The sequence below is a fragment of the Festucalex cinctus genome, chromosome 12 (genome assembly GCF_051991245.1).
Source record: "Festucalex cinctus isolate MCC-2025b chromosome 12, RoL_Fcin_1.0, whole genome shotgun sequence".
In the NCBI taxonomy this organism is placed as follows: domain Eukaryota; kingdom Metazoa; phylum Chordata; class Actinopteri; order Syngnathiformes; family Syngnathidae; genus Festucalex; species Festucalex cinctus.
Window position 1 is genome coordinate 25,910,147 of NC_135422.1, and position 14,794 is coordinate 25,924,940.

Consider the following 14,794-nt stretch of genomic DNA (forward strand, 5'->3'; position numbering starts at 1 on the left):
TCCTACACGGTTAACCCGATTGACTTTAAACTTGGGCTGTACCATCTCAACACCTGGGACAACATCATGGTAAAAAATCAAAAAATTTTGACCTACTATATGACGGGGGTGAGGCATCAAATTTAGAGTTTCAAAACTCTTACTAAACGTAGTATTGCCGGTTGTACGTTTAACCTAGAGCTACGAAAATTGGTACACATATGTAACAGACTATGATCTACAAAAAAGTCTGTTGGTGCCATATGCTAAACCCAACAGGAAGTCCGCCAGAGAAGGGGCATCAAATTTTGCGTTTCAAAATTCTTACTTAAAGAAGCATTCCCGGCTGTACGTTTCACCTAGAGTTACCAAAATTTGAAGACATATGTAACAGCCCTCAAGGTACAAAAAACTCTTTTTGAACCATATGCTAAACCTAACAGGAAGTCCGCCATTTTTATTTAATTTGGAACGTGTTGCCATTTTTTTGGCCGCTTCATAGGGGTCTTATTTTAACGAACTACTCCTACAGAGTTTATCCGATCATCTTCAAACTTGGTGTGATTCATCTTAAGATGTTGAAGATGAAAAGTTATTGAAAGCTTTTTATTTCATCGCACGCTGTTGCCGTGGCATGCACTTGTTTGCAAAGGAAAAAAATTCTTCTTAAGGAAGAATTCCCAGATACGAAAATTTGTAGACATATGTAACAGCCCACAATGTACAAAAAAGTCTCTTGGTGCTATGTGCTAAACCCAACAGGAAGTCCCCCATTTTGTGCTAAAAAAAAACCCCTCCTCTTTAACGAAGCATTCACGGTTGTACGTTTCACCTAGAGCTATGATAATTTGGAGGCATACATAAGAGCCCACGATGTACAAAAAAAGTCTCTTGGAACCATATGCTAAACCAAACAGGAAGTCTGACATTTTGATTTACTTTGGTATTTGTAGCCACTTTTTGGGGCCTTTTATAGGGGTCATATTTTCTGCAAAACTTATCACATCGTCTTCATTCTTTGGCATGTTTCATCTTAAGATATTTAAGATGAAAAGTTATTGAATTTTTTTATTTTGTCACACGCCTTTGCTGTAGCGATGCATTGTTTGCAAAGAATTTTTTTTTTAGAGAGTCTAAACATGGGCAAAAACTCACAAAATTTTGCACACAGATCAGATCTCTCACGAACATGAATATTTTATAATTTGTTGTGCAATTTGTAATAAATGGCTCAATAGCGCCTTCTAGATATTTTTATGAAGTATATCCGATTATATGGTTCAGCTAGATGTGTGAATATTGGGAGGCATACCTATCAGCCAAATACTTCCAAAAATTATTCTATAGCCATGTGCCAATCCATTTTGATTTTATTTTAATTGTGCATCATTTTTGGCCTTCCATGAAACTTTGCAAACACAAAGCATGTCAAAAACATTTACAATTTAGACGGTTTCCTATGAAACAGTACCCCAACATGCCAGTACCCCGACATGCAAATACCCCAACGTGGCCCAGGTTGCGAGGGCCCTTTATAGCTGCTCGCAGCTCTAGTTTTTTTTTTTTTATTGACAATTTTGTGATCGATTTTTTAAATATCGCCAACCCCCACTATATCGTGATAATTATCGTATCGTGACCTTCATATCGTGATAATATCGTATCGTGATGTTTGGATATCATTACATCCCGATCCAAAAGTGAAACCAAACACACAAATTTACAGTATCTTATCATATTTGAGCAGAATTAACCCCAAGGGTTCCTTTTCCGATTCAATAGGAGCCCGGAGTTTGAATTACAAATGAGTTTTGCTTCGGATTTGGGGATAATCATCTTGGCTATTGCCACTAGGGGGGGGGGGGAGAAAGAGAGAGAGTCAGAGTGAGTGATCTGCACTTGAACTGCGGCCCTCGGCCCTAATTAACAACTTCTGCAAATGCAAGTCAGCTGGCAATAATTACATAATTGAAGTGATTTAGCATGATTTCTGCAGCTACCATCATAAATCTTGTGCTGTCCAAGTATATACGTTTAACATGAACTTTTCCAAAGTAAGTTAATAGATTACTCTTATACACACTACACTACACACTATCCGTATATTTTTAACTTAGACCTGCGAAATAACAAAGGGCATAGGAGGGACGTCAGCTCTGTCCAAATGCTCAATGAGCTGTTTTAGCATGAAGAGCCAACACCTTCAGTTACTCCATTTATGAAACTTCCCCTATTTGAACTAAAAATAAATTTTCTTACAAAAATAAAGAAAATGTTAAGTTCAATAAAGCACATTGGAGATGTTTAAAAGATCTTCTGGTAACCACTCTGGTAACAAGCAATGAAATCCTGATAGAGACCATTTGTTTTGTTTTGTTTTTCCTATGGGCCATTTCGTTAAAGTCAAATGGTAATTTTCATGCTGACAGCACCACAGCCACCAGCAGATGAGCAATTAAGCAGTTAAGCTTATTTCACAAAGAACACCGCTAAGTGTATCGTTGAATTAACTCAACTAGTTTCAATGAGTCTTTGCCGTGATATTTTGACACTTTCAAGCATGATTAATAGTGGATTTTTTTCCAAAATTATTTAGACACCAAATAATTTGATACAACGAGGGGCTATTACCACATCCCATAATAGACATGTTACAATGATGAAAGCTTTAATTTGTTTTTAAGAACACGTATAGAGGTTACAAAAGCCACTTTACTCCCCATAATCAATCATTTGTCACTTAGCAGAAGTGTCATAAGGGAAATGCAAATATGCCAGCTTAAATGCATGTGTCCCGACAGCTGGTTTTTCATGGCTCTTTGAATCTCTGCTTACTCTTTTCACGGCGAAGAAAATTACAAGTAGTCATTTGGCAGAAGATTTGTCCTCTGTGAATGACGAAAGGGGTTTGACAGTAGGCGTAACGCAGCACCACTTTCACACCGGCTGCAAATAATTACAGACGGACATCATGAAATGTCTCATGGCTGGAATTATATATGCAACATAGTCTTTTGACAGAAGCCTTTGAGAAAATATTCATTCAAATTTTGTATGAATGTTTGAACTATTGGATTTGCTTTCCCAAAGTAGAAATAGATAACTTAGTATGTTAAAATTCATGTTAAGCCAGTGGAAAATGCCTTGCATTTATTATGAGCCAGTGTTGGGAAAAAGCAACTAAAGTAACTAGCAAATAAACGAGTAGTGTCATGAATAATTTTCAAATATTGAGGAATAATATTAGAATTGTCCCTAGGTGTGATTGTGAGTGTGGATGGTTATTTGTCTCTGTGTGCCCTGCGATTGGCTGGCAACCAGCTCAGGGTGTACCCCGCCTACTGCCCGAAGCCAGCTGGGATGGGCTCCAGCACCCCCGTGACCCTTGTGAGGAGTAAGCGGCTAAGAAAATGGATGGATGGATGGATGGATGAGTCATAATATTACATTTCCTTTTTTTTTATTTTGATTTTTTTTCAAAAGTACTCCTTGCTATTTTCATTCTGACTCGATACAGTCCCACTGTCACTGAGCTGAACCCAAGCTACTTGCACAGAAATCAACGATATTGAGGAATCATATGTTCGGCATGTTCGGCAATATCGTGATATCGTGATATTAAAACTGCCACGATATCGTCGTCGTCATGTTCACGATATTTAAGAGCTACACATCTGTTAAAAAAAAAAAAAAGTCAGGTTGATTTCCATTTGTGCAGTTCTAGCACCCTCTGGTGGCTATTTTTTTAAGTGCAGTTTAATTTTCACAAGGCATGTTATCGCCCTTTTTGTTTAAAATCGACGCTAACGGTCAGATGATGGGGATTGTAATATGCTCATGCAGCGAGTCGATATGTCGAGGAACTTAATGTGGGCTTGCATTAGTGAATATAGGGGTGTTCAAAAAAATCGATTCGGCAATATATCGCGCAATTCTCGAATCAATATACTTCCATTTTTAATGGAAAAATATTCAACAAAACGTCTTACTTCGGGTTAGGGTTTACACCTTAAGCATGGAAGAATGTTAATGGAACATTAAGCATTCATATTTTATTTCAATGCTGTTCTAACATGAAACAGATTACAACCTGTATAAGACTGAAGTTTCAGATAAATAAATAATACATTTTCATATAAATCTTACACTACAAGTTTACTGATTAGTATTTTCTAAATTTGAATTAAAAAAAATTGCAACAATCGACTTTTAAATTCGTATCGGGATTAATCGGTAACGAATCGTGACCTGTGAATCGTGATACAAATCAAATTGTCAGGTACTAGGCAATTCACACCCCTAAGCGAGTAAGTGCCTCAATATGAAGTGTTATTAGCTCATTTGGTCCCAATAATGTATAAATACGTTGTTTTTTTTATTATGTTCTAAGTGTCCCAAAGATGTATTCATACGTTTTTTTGTTTAGTTTTTTTTAATGCTAGAACATACAGAAGGCTTTGATGCAGCCTCTCAACTGCAAAGAACGGTTGCAGAAATGGTAGTTATTACACAAACGGCCAGCAGATGGCAGCAGAGCAAAGGAGATCAACCAGGGCCATGTAAAAAAAAAAGCTCAATTACTTACCATCCATCCATCCATTTTCTTGACCGCTTATTCCTCACAAGGTTCGCGGGGGGTGCTGGCGCCTATCTCAGCTGGCTCTGGGCAGTAGGCGGGGGACACCCTGGACTAGTTGCCAGCCAATCGCAGGGCACACAGAGACGAACAACCATCCACACTCACAAGCACACCTAGGGACAATTCAGAGCACCCAATTAACCTGCCATGCATGTCTTTGGAATGTGGGAGGAGACCGGAGTACCCGGAGAAGACCCACGCTGGCACGGGGAGAACATGCAAACTCCACCCAGGAAGGCCGGAGCCTGGACTCGAACCGGAGTCCTCAGAACTGGGAGGCGACGTGCTAACCAGTCAACCGCCCTTCAATTACTTACTATTTTAAATAATTTGTGAAAACAGATGAATCTTAGCTCTCTTCTAATGCTAATTGCTGCAAAACGGAAACAGATAGAAACATACTTTTTTTTTCCTGATGAAAGAACAGACTTTAATCTTTCTTTTGAAAGGCTCCATGCCGTTATAGAAATCTAACACAATATTCTGTGGGCCTTGCAAAATCAGTCAAAATCCAGTAAAACAGCCGGGAGCGAACGGGATTGCTTCTGTGAAAATGGCTGGGAGTGAAAGAGGTAGCGATTGAAGGTAGTCTATATTGCTGTTATGTACATAAGCACAATATTGTTATTTATTTTATTTTTTAGTACGAGTTCTGATATTTTTTTTTTACAGTATTGTGACCTTTTTTAAATATCGCCAACCTCCCCACAATATCGTGATAATTATATCGTGATATCGTATCTATATTAGGATATCGTTACATCCCTAATTTTAACATTCCACATTCAAATGTTAGGTTCATTGAAGACTAATTGCAGTTTTTCTGTGAATCTTGTGAAGGGTTTGTAAGTTTCAACATCTAGACGTCTTTTATCCCTTTAACACGTCAAACCAACTAAGGATATAACAATAAGGGCAATATCGTGATATTAAAACTGCCACAATATTGTCGTCATGTTCGTTCACAATATTTGAAAGGAACACATCTGTTAATAAAGTCAGGTTGATTTTCATTTGTTCAGTTCTAGCACCCTCTAGTGGCTAGTTTATTAGTGCAGTTTAATTTTCATGAGGGATGTTTTGGCCTTCTATGTTTAAAATATATGCTAATTGTCAGATGAAGTGGAACCTAATTTGCTTGTGAAGTGATCAATGTGTGCTTGCATTAGCAAGTGCCTCAATATTATTAGAGATTGTAGCTGGTTTATATGCATTGCTGTTATGTACAAAAGCACAATATTGTGCTATTTTTTTTTTTTTTTTTACAATATTATCTTTTTTAAATATCGCACCCGCCCAATTTCGTGATAACATCGTATCGTGATGTTTGGATATCGTTACATCCCTAAAACCAACACAGCGGACTCTCTTTGAGGAGTCCTTGTGTGTAAGTTTCTTCTAACCACCTGTGACAGAAGATTCGATGTACCGTCATCAACCGCTGAACTTTTCCACATCAAACCACTGTACTGCCGTAGATGTTTCTCTCCCCCGCAGGCCCCCACCTGTCCATTGCGCTGTTTTGCAATCTTCGGCTGATTGAGGAACCGACGAAGTGCCTGCTAGCAGGTCTTGCTAGCTAGCCTGGCCTCTGTTGCCTGCCTGATCCTCCCGCCAGCTAGCTTGTCGGGTCTGCTATTTCTGGCCCGCTCCGACACCGTCGCTTGCCGGAACCTCCCGCTGACGTTAGCCAGATCCTTTTGACGCACCAGCCGCACCCAAGGACCAGCCGCCGCTGACTATTTTGATAAAAAAATAAAATAAAATAAAATAAGGCGATAACTTAGAGACAAGACTAAGAGCACCACGCTCCATGGCTGCCTTAAAGTTGAATTTAGAAAAACATAATTGGTCTGAGGTTTATTCAAACATATATTGCATACAGTTACAGTCCACCATGATTTCTTTTATACAAAAAACATTGTCCATAAATTAAAATTACAAGAAAGTATAAAGGTCCAAATAAGGCATACATGACGAAGGGGATAGAGAATGCATGTAAAAAGAAAAATATTTTAAACAAAAGATTTATTAAATTGAGAACTATGGAAGCTGAAACAAAGTATAAGACCTCTAAAAATAAACTATTGAATATTATACAAACAAGAAAGAAAGATCATTACCATGAGAAGATCATTATTAGAGCAGAATAAAAGCAATACACAAGAAATATGGAAAATACTATCATGTAATTAAAAATAGCTCTAAAAAAATAAATTATCCAGAATATTTTATAAAAGACAAAAATAATGTAATTGATAAAATTTCAGACATAGCTAATGATTTTAATGAATAATTAGTTACGTTGGCAGTAACTTGGCAAATGAAATCCCTGAGCCAAGAAACAAATATGAAATAGATAAGTACATTGTAAATAATTCATCCACTATGTTCCTTAATGCTGTTAATGATACATAAATATTAAATGTTGTGAAAACGTTAAAAAATAAAAAGTCCACTGACTGTTTCAACATTGATATGACATTAGTAAAAAGTATTATCGAATATATTGTGCAACCGTTATATGCAATTTGTCGTTCAAAACATGTATATTTCCAACAAAAATGAAAATAACAAAAGTCATTCCTATTCATAAAAGTGGAGAAAGACACACATGCACTGATTATAGACCAATATGACTGCTTCCACAGTTTTCAAAAATTCTAGAAAAATTATTTTCATACAGACTGGGCAATTTTATTGAGAAACATAAGCTGTTAAGTGAAAATCCAAATGGGTTTAGAGAAAAACGGACCACCTCAATGGCAGTCATGGAACTCATAGAAGCAATATCTACTAACAGATAATTAAAATAAATCATTTGATACCATAGAGCGTACCATATTAATGAATAAATTTGAGCGATATGGTATAAATGGGTGAAAAGTTATTTGGAAAATAGATATCAGGATTTGCAGTTTAACAATATACAATCAAAACACTTGAAGATTACTCATGGAGTTCCCCAAGGCCCTAAACTATTTATACTGTACATAAATGATATCTAGAAAGGGTGTATGAAAATAAATTTCTTGTAGTAGTTATTGATGATAAATTATGCTGGAAGTCACACAGAGAAAATGTTAAAAGGAAAATGTCAAAAATCATTGGGATACTCTCTAAAACGAAAGTTGTCCTGAATAAGAAATCATTATACACATTATATTGTTCATTATTATTACCATATTTGACTTATTGTGTGGAAATCTGGGGAAACGCATATAAAACAAATACCGACGCCGTTTTTAAACTCTTTGACTGCCAAAGACGTTTTATAATGATTACTAAAATTCCAATGAATGGAATGCGATCTTTCATTTAGCAGCCACATTGTATATGTAGTAAAGGCAAATATTCTTTTTGCCTTGAAAGACGAGTTAAAATGCTCAAAAGCTGCTGGCACTGTGGATTTATTTGTTTGGTTTTTATAACGTGTGGCAGTCAAAGAGTTAAATTGCAAAAACGAGCCATAAGTTATTAATCGATCAAAATATTGAGAACCGACACATTCACTATTTATTAAATTACGATGAAGTTTTATGACTTAGTTGAGTTTAAAATAGCACAAATAATGTACAAAGTACACAACAATCTACTCTGCCACAGTTTTAAGATGCTATTTGAAATTAAAGTTTTTATGACATAAGGGGTATAAGTGTCTACAAAAAAATCAAAACAAGAACAGTTATTAAGCAAAGGTGTGTTTCTATAAGAGGTGTTAATTTGTGGAATAATTTTGGTACTGACTTGAGAAGATGCCAGTCACTTGCTGAGTTAAAAAAAAATGTTTAAAAGCTAAGTTCAAGAGCACTATTTAAATCAGACATGAGCTAGTAAAACCGCAGAAATGTATTTTTTTTTCCATTGTACCATTATTTGTGTAATGAAAATTGTATATGTGAGTATGAGGATCTATTATTATTGTGTATGCCTATGAATTTCATGGACATACACTATTGGCAAATGTACGTGTATGTCAAAGTGCAGTTGTATACACGGGCAGGATTACACATTTTTCTTTTAGTGAAAGCATTCCCACATATGTTGTTTCTAACCTTTATTATTAGGGCCCGAGCAACTACAGCTGCGAGATACCTTTTTTTTTTTTTCTTTTTCTTTAAAGAGCTCAGAATTGTTCATTCGGTAGTCTTACCGATTCAACGTCTTGTCATCATTGCTCTTTTTTTTTTATTATTTTTTTTGTGTATGTGTGCGTGCGTTTGCGTGCGTGCGTTTGCGTGCGTGCGTGCGTTTGCGTGTGTGCGTTTGCGTACGTTTGCGTGCGTGCGCGTGCGTGCGTGTGCGTGCGTGCAAATACGTATAAATTTATACTCATTCATTCACCTAAAACCTTATAAATATCCCATTACCCTTCGCCTTAACCAGGTACTTCAGAATCTTGCCAGAGTCGTGAGGTTTAAATGGTCAGGAGACCAGAGAAAAGGTCAGAAAAAAAAGAAATAAAGAGAAAAGAAAGGTAAATCAAAGTGAAATCCAGCACCGACCAAACACTTCCTGCCTTCCCCATGATTACAAAATCAAAGTCTTACGCCAACCCCGGAAGCCTCTAAATTCCAGCAAATTTAGCGAGATCTCAAGAGCCCAGAGGAAAAACTAAAGAGAGGAAGGAGGGAAGGATCGATAAGGCAGAGTGAGATCCATAGAAGCCAGTACATCCAATCCATCAAAGTGAAGTCCAGCACCAACAAGACCCCTCCTGCGTGGTTACAAAACCAGAGTCTTATGCCAACCCCAGAAACCTCATACTTCTAATAAATTAAGATCTCAAGTGACCAGAGGAAAAACTAAAGAGAGGAAGGAGGGAAGGATAGATAAAGCAAAGTGAGAACCACAGACACCAGCACCAACTGATTCAAGGGGCTGTGGGAGGGAGAGGGTACTTCTGTTGAGTTTCAGTAGATGCTGGTGCGACGGATCTGGCATGCATAAGGACCACCACCAAAGAAAGAAGCCGTCAACCGCGGTCCAGCAAAGCAAGCACCCCCCCCCCGGAATCCCCAGGCCGCGGCAGCACCAAGGCCACCCCCAAGCCACCCGAGCGGACACCGGTCGGCGAGCCGACCCAGACACCCGGAACCCCCCCGCCCCAGCCCCGGCCCACACCCCCGAGCCCAAGGCCGCAGAACGAGGCCCAGCGGGCCCCCACAGCGCCCCACCGGTCCCCAGCCCCCATCCCCCCACGACCCCCCCGCACCCCACCCAAACCCGCCATCCACCACGACCCAGGCCCCACCACCCCCGACCCCCAAACCCCCGAACACACCCCGACCCCCAGCACCCAACCCCCCACCCACCCATACCTCCACCCCCCCCAAACAAGCCGCCCCCCCCCGACGGCCGCCCCCCCCCCCCCCCCGCGAACCCGGCCCCCCGCGAGAACCCCCCACCCCCCCCCGGAAACCGGCACCGGGCAGCAGCGCAGAGAGGGAAGATGTGCCCACCCCACCTCCAGCCGCGCGAGATTTGCACAGCGGCGGGAGGGGGGAAGCAGAGGAGGAAGCACCAGGGGGGAAGGCGGAACACCAGAACACCGAGCCCGGTGGGGAGAGGCCCCGGTCGTCACGCCAGAGTACTAGTGACACCTAACCCTGTTACTGAGTCCGCCAGCTCGCCGACTGGCGAGCTCTACCCTTACACCGTGAATGTGGCCCCACCCAGTGTATATACAAGTGTGTGCGTGTGGTGCATTAAAATTGGGAGCAGGTGAGTCGGAGCAGAGGGAAAAAATTTCCCCTACTCCGACACACCCGTATCCCCCCCCAAAAAAATGAATATGTATATGTGTGGTGCATTAAAAAAGGGAATGGAGGGACAAAGTGGTGGGGCAGGGACACAAATGGGGGGGACCACAGCGCTGCCAGGCACTGCAGTCCATCCCCTCTGATGGCTCCCCGCCCCAACTCACCCCTCCCCTTGGACGTGAGGTGCATTAAAATTGGAGGGGAGTTGAAGGGTGAAGACGGTGTTTCCACCCTTCCCCACCCCACCAAGAAATGTGTTGTGTGCCCTATGTGTATATTTACAAAGTGTATAGTGCAAGCTAGTGAAGTGAGTAAGAGGAGCGACCAGCGGGGCCTCACCCAACCCGGCGGGTGTAGGTGGCACGCCCGCCCCCCAGCACCCCCACCCCCACCCGCCCCCCACCTCATCCACCCGTCACCACAATGGGCGGACAGCCAGCGCAGCAGGGCTACCGGACAGCCCACCGGCCACCGGAGCCCGCCCGGGGCGCCAGGAGTTATACCGGAGTGGGGCAGGCCCCAAACCCTCGCCCGGCCCCCGGAGCCCGACGCCCGGGCCGGGGAGGGAGCCCCAGGCCCAGGGAGAGGGAGGGGGAGGGGCCGCAGGGCAGACAGGGAAGGGGGGGGGAAGCGGGGAGAAGACGACAAGAAGGCGAAAGGGCGGCTGCAGGGCAGGAGGTGGGGGGGGGGGGGGGGGGGGGGGAGGAGGAGGGAGGGCGACAAGGGAAAAGGGACCGGGAGGCAGAGGAGGATGGGCGGGAGGAGGCGAGGAGGGAGAGGCGACGGGGGGGAGGAAGGGGGAGGGCGACAAGGGAAAAGGGACCGGGAGGCAGAGGAGGATGGGCGGGAGGAGGCGAGGAGGGAGAGGCGACGGGGGGGAGGAAGGGGGAGGGGAGAGGGAACCACGGGGCACACCGGAGGCCCACCCACCCCGAACCGCGCCGCCGGGCACGGAGCAGCGGACCGCGCCGGGACGGCACCGCCCCGGGCACCAGGGGAAGCACCCCAACACCGCACCCCACAGGGGGCCCAGGGAGCGGCCAAGACGCAACCGCCACCGAGCAGACAACGGGGAGCAGAACCACCCCCGCCCGACCACAGGGGACGGTGTCAAGAAAATTGACTAATTAGCATGCAGTAACACCAAGTGTTGATGCTTAGTGCCCACTAGAAATAGATCTTAAGGAGTTATTGAGTATAGTGTCGTATAGTGTGGTATGCTCGAGCCCACTAGCAGCAACTAGGTTCCTGACTATATAAAAATAAAAACAATCAGATACAAAATACCAAATACAGAAGCAGCGAAAACAGAAGTTGTAACGATGTGGTGGCTCTCGTTAACAGGCAGAATCTTGGCAGGATTAAGTTGCCAAATTGAGATTAAAATATTCTATGTACATAGCCCATATTTGTTTAAATCTTGATACTTGATTTTTATTTAAGGCAGAGATTTTTTCCATTGAGATAAAATTTATTAGTAAGTTTAACCAGTGGTCGATATTTAGAGATTGTTTATTTTTCCAATTGACAAGGATTATTTTTTTAGCAATAGTAAGGGCTATAAATATAGATTGAGATTGTTTACATGGTAGCTCAGTTATTGTTAAGTTACCTAGTAAACACAATCTTGGAGATAAAGGAAGCCTACAGTCTAATATATCAGCGAGCTTTTCCAAGATTTTAGTCCAGAAATGCAGCACTGGAGTACATGACCATAAAGCATGAAGATAAGTATCGGCAGTGTTTTGTGAGCACTGGAGACAAATGTCGGAGTCAGAGAGTCCCATTTTTTTCATCATATATTGTGTAATATATGTTCTATGAAGTATCTTATATTGGATAAGTTGCAAATTTGTCTGTTTGGTCATTTTAAATACATTTTCACAGATTTGGGTCCAAAAGTCTGGTTCCGGAACTATAGACAAGTCTTTTTCCCATTTTAAAGTCGGTAAATACGTTTTATTTGTGTATAAAAATAACTTATATATTTTTGATATTTTCTTTATTGTTGTTGGAGAAAGCTTTATAATATCTTTAGCTAAGACAGGCAGTTGGAGCGTATCCTGAAGTGTTGGGATTTGTTTCTTAACCATATTTTTAACTTGCAGATAATGTAAGAAATTTCCCTTTTTTATTTCATATTTCTGGACCAAGTTTGTATACGATATAAACTTATTATCTGAGAAAAGATGATGAAGGTGTGTAATTCCTTTCTGCTCCCATAGGCTTAAATGGAACGACTGATTATTAAGTTGAAAGTCGGGGTTATGCCAAATGGGAGAGAGCCCACAGGGCGCCAATTGGGAGTTTGTAATTTCTAATGCCTTCCACCAGGCAGTCAGGGTGGCGGCTATCATTGGGTTTTTAAAACAATTATGTCGTCTTATTGATTTTGTAATAAAGAGTAAATCTGACAGTCTAAGATTATTACAATCCTTCTGCTCCAATTCCAACCAACAGTTAGTATCTCTGTTGGGTTGTGTCCATAGCACAAGATATTGTAGTTGATTAGCTAAATAATAGTACATAAAGTTTGGTGCCTCTAAACCTCCTTTAGATTTACTTTCCTGAAGAGTAGATAGACTAATTTTGGCTTTTTTTTTATTCCAATAGAATTTTATGATAGCAGAGTCCAGCGATTGGAACCAGTTAGACGTAGGTTTAAATGGAATCATTGAAAATAAATAATTAATCTTTGGTAAAACTTTCATTTTTATAGTAGCTATCCGTCCTATTAACGAGATCGGAAGATTATTCCAGCGCTCCAGGTCACTACGGATACTATCCAATAATGGTGAAAAATGTAAAGAAGTTAATTCAGTTAACTTTGGTGAAATTTTAACACCTAAGTATTTTAAATTACCTGTAGGAAAGGAGTAGTGTGGATCCTGACTTGTAGGATTCCATGAATTTTCTGTAATAGGTAATAATGTTGATTTTGTCCAGTTAATAGAGTAATCTGATAAGTGAGAGAATTTAGTTATTAATTTAAATGCTTCCCCTAGCGAGATAGCAGGTTCTTCTAAATAGAGTAATATATCATCGGCATATAGATTAATTTTATGTTCTATTGTCCCGGAGTGGATTCCTTGGATCCGTCTATCCTGACGTATAGCTAATGCAAGCGGCTCAATAAATATAGCAAATAATAAAGGAGAAATTGGGCACCCTTGTCTTGTTCCCCTTTGTAAAGTAAAACTCTGTGATGTAATCCCATTAGTAGTAACTGTAGCTTTAGGAGAATCATATAATATTGAGACCCATTGAATGAATGACTCCCCGAAGCCGAATTTATTTAAGACAGCAAAGAGGAAGGACCAGTTAACTTTATCGAATGCTTTTTCTGCATCCAGCGAAATAACAACTGCCTTTTTATCATACCGCTGTGACATACTAATCAAGTTAGAGTCTCCTAATATTATTAGTAGAATGACGACCTTTAATAAAACCTGTTTGATCACTATGAATAATTGTCGAGATTACCGTCTCTAATCGAGATGCCAAGGCCTTAGCGATAATTTTAATATCGGTATTAATTAGTGATATCGGTCGGTAACTTGACGGGAGGGTAGGGTCTTTTTCTGGCTTTAATAAAAGTTTAATTGCTGCTATATTCATATCTTGACGTATATCACCTTTACTTTTAATTTCAGTTACTACTCTTAGAAATAATGGAGCAAACATTAACCAGAAATGTTTATAAAATATAGCCGGAAAGCCGTCTGGACCAGGTGCTCTGCCATTAGGCATACTGTCTAAAGCACGATACAACTCATCTATAGTAAGCGGGGTATCGAGAATATCTTTATGTTCAATAGATAACTGAGGTATATTTAAGCTGTTTAGGAATTCCTCAATATATTCAGGGTTAGGTCTATTAATTTCTGTGTATAGATTTCGATAATAGTTATAAAAAATATGGTTAATTTCTTCTGGTGATTGTGTGCATTCACCATTTATATCTTTAATAGCCGTTATAAGAGATTTTTCCCGATTCTGTTGAAGTTGATTTGCCAGGAATTTACCTGATTTATTATGTTCAAAATTATTATATCTCAACTGTTGTATTATAAACTCTGTCTTTTTAGATAACATGTTATCTAACTGTATTTTTATATTCTGTAGTTCTATCCATATTTGATTATTTGGGTTTAATACATATTCATCCGTTAGTTGTTTAATTTTATCTTCCAGGTATTTTTCTAATTTTTGATCCTGTTTCTTTTTATAAGTTGAATATGATATAATTTTCCCTCTAATTACCGCTTTCCCTGCTTCCCAGAGAAGAGATGGAGATATATTTGGAGAGTCATTTATTTCCAAAAAATCTGCCCACTCCCTTCTAATAATTTTATCAAACTCTACGTCTTTCAGTAATGAGATGTTAAAACGCCATATCGGGGGAGGTTTAAAG